Raw genomic sequence first — 3,396 nt, forward strand, 5'->3', positions numbered from 1 at the left:
GTTGCTGGGATTTGAACTCAGGACCTCTGGAGGAGCAGTCAGTGCTCCTAACCGCTGAGCCATCTCTCCAGCCCCCAGAGTGGCTGTCTTAATTAAGGTTCCTGCCTCTATGAAGAGACACCAAGACTGAGCAACTCTTATAAAAGACACATTTAACTGGTGCTATCTTACAGTTTCATAGGTTTAGTTCATTATCATCATGGCGGCAAGCATGGTGGCAGGTAGACGTGGTGCTGGCAAAGGAGCTGAGAGTTTTACATCCAGATTAGCAGACAGCAGGAAGAGATTGCCACACTGGGCCTGTTGAGTATCTGAAACCCCAAGGTCTGCCCCAATAAACACACTTCCTCCAACAAGACCACACCTACTTCAACAAAGCCTCGCCTTTTAATAATGCCACTCCTTGTGGGCTTATTGGGGACGATTTTGTTCACACAACCACAGTGTGGTACATGTCAGTAACCTCAGCACCCAGAAAGTAGAGGAAGGAGAATCAGAAGTTCAAAGTAATGCTTGGACCATTACAAGTTCAAGGCCAGCTTGGGCTACATGGGATCCTGCTTTTAAAATAATAATAATGATAATAATAATAAGAAGAAGAAGAAGAGGAGGAGGAGGAGGAGGAGGAGGAGGAGGAAGAAGGTGGAGGAGAAGGAGAAGAAAAAGAAGAAGAAGAAGAAAAAGAGGAGGAGGAGGTGGCGGCGGAGGAGGAAGAAGAGGAAGAAGAAGAGGAAGAAGAAGAAAAAGAAGAGGAAGAGGAGGAGGAGGAGGAGGAGGAAGAAGAGGAGGAGGAAAAGAAGAAGAAAAAGAAGTTTCCTAAGGCTCCTTTCTCTTGCTAGGGATCCCAGATGCCATCCCCAAACAGAGATCGACTCTGATTCCCAGGACAACTTCTAATCTGAACCCACAGATCTCTGGAGCCCCAGTCTCCAAAAGGATGGCAGGATGGGATGGGTGCAGATGGAGGAGAGCGGCCTCCTTCCTTGCAGCTGGCAGTGTGGCCTGTGCCCCCCTGCTCCATAGCAAATGGTTCTGCCCAGAGGTTGAGGAGTCTAGAAACTATCATCTCCCTCAGACACAAGTGTGGTCAGGGATGGCCTCGCAGACACCTCCTCCCAGACACCCTCCCTTTCCTTCTGCCTCCCAGCTCTCAGAGCAGGGGCAGGATGGGGAGTGAGAGGCTTTTGGTGTTGAAGTTCTGTGGGTGCCGGAGAGTTAGCAGTGAAGCTATGGAAACCCCAGGTGCAGCCTAACCTACAAATGCAAAATTATGGTAATAAGGACGCAGGATATTTGATGAGGCACAATCTTGGGGGAATTGGATTTTGGCTGACGTGCAAGGAAAAGGCAGGCTGGGGGAAGGTAGGAAAACGCTGAGCGCCTACAGGGAGGGCAGGTGTGGGAAGCTCTGTGAGCGGATGTGGAAGTGAGGCAGCAGGAGAGGAAGTGGCACCCACAGCCCCAGAAGGACACTTACTGCCAGGCAGCTGGCCCCGGGGACAACCAAAAGGAGCAGCAGCCCGGTCCTCGCTCATACATCCTACAATAAATATGCACCTGCTGAATGCTCCCGGGAGCCCTGAGAGTTGGGAATTGGCTCGGTGGCAGTCATACCCCAGTTGGTCCCTAGGTTCTACCCACAGCATTGCACTTTTGACAGCAACCTCAAGTTGTTCTAGGCTCCTGCACAGGTCTTCAGATGTCAGCGAGCTGGGCCAGCTCCTGCAGGCAGAGGCCACACCCAGAGCGTGATGGAAACCAGTATACTTGATGTCTGTGTGACCGAGGCCCTGAGTGTGGGCATGCGAGACATCTGTGACCCAGATGTCCCAACTCCAACCCGTACAAAATCAGCCGTCTGTTCATCATCCTGAACGGTGTGCTCATAGGTGGTCAAAGGGCAGTGCCACAATCACATCCTCTCTTGTCCATCTACCCATCCCAAGCTGGGTATCCAAGTTCTTGAAAGGGGCCTCTCAGATACCTCCTCCCAGACACCCTCTCTTTCCTTCTGCCTCGTAGCTCTCAGAGCAGGGGCAGGACGGAGAGTGAGAGGCTTTTGGTGTTGAAGTTCTGTGGGTGCCAGAGAGTAGCTACGGAGGCTGAGGGTCTGTGCCCTCCTGAGTCCACCATTCTCTTCTTTGCTGCAGCGCAGAGGTGATCTCAGTTGCTTACCTGAGACCTAACAGCCAATTAACTGTAAGTCACCTTCTGTGAGACCCCAGTGCCCTTGTACAACCATGGGGCCTGCCCAGCTATAGTCTGAAGAGCATCCCATGTGTGGACACAACCTTCAGACCTGGTGCCTTGCAGACTCCTTTGGGCCTAGGCAGACTCACAGGCTAATAGAAACAGCAGGAGAAGGAGCTAGAGCCGTCCCCACCAGCCCCACAAAGCCTCCGCTACGCTGTCACCTTCATAACAGCCGTCACCCTCAGAATAGTGACCTCATACACCTTCATGACACTTAGCAAATCCGGGCACCAAAAAAACCCCCAAGTCCAATTGAATTAACCTCTGCTTGATCAGCTCAGCTAAATAAATTACCCCCAGCCCCAAATGAGATTAAAAGGCCCGATGTAGACTGCCCTCATTCCATGGGAGATTCCGTGAGCTTAATGAGTTTTTCCAGCCCTGTGTCTTTCTCACTGTTCAGGCCTCTTGGGAGCCACAGTCCCTCGGGCTCTGCAAAGGGAAGCCAAGCCAGCTGTTGGTAGAGAGAGGAGAGAGGAAAGGTGGAGAGGGTTTGGAGACGCTGCTGATGTCCAAGGAATATACACATGCTGGAATGTCGTGTCTACACTCCTGTTCACCCGAGCACTTTCGTGCACATCACCCCCACGGTCAGGAGAGCCCAAATAGAGAGTCCCGCAAGGTCTAACTCCAGACTTTACGTGGTGGACCGAGAAGCTCCCCTGGGTGGGCACCTCCAACAGCATAAGCTCGTGAAGAAGGACAAGAGACTAGAAATGTCATCTTTCATTTTTCTTCTCTTGAGACGGATTCTCACTGTATCACCCTGACTGGCCTTGAAGTCGCTGTGTAGACCACGATGGCCTCAAACTCATAGAGGTCCACCTGCCTCTGCCTCCTGAGCTAGAATTAAAGACCTGAAGCACCACACCCAATGGAACTTCATGCTTTGTCTTGAGACAGGTTTCTCAGTGGAACCCTGGCTGTCCTGGAACTCCTTCTGTAGACCAGACCAGCCTGGAACCCAGATATCAGTCTGCCTCTGCCTTGTGAGTGCTGGGGTGGAAGGTGGGCACCCGGAACGTCACTTAAAAAAGAAGAAGCTGGGTAATGGTAGCACACACCTTTAATCCCAGCACTCAGGAGACAAAGGCAGTGAGTTCCAAGACAGCCAAAACGAATTTAAATGTGCTGGCAAAGTTC

The sequence above is a fragment of the Rattus norvegicus genome, chromosome 12 (genome assembly GCF_021556685.1).
Source record: "Rattus norvegicus strain SHRSP/BbbUtx chromosome 12, alternate assembly SHRSP_T2T, whole genome shotgun sequence".
Classification (NCBI taxonomy): Eukaryota; Metazoa; Chordata; class Mammalia; order Rodentia; family Muridae; genus Rattus; species Rattus norvegicus.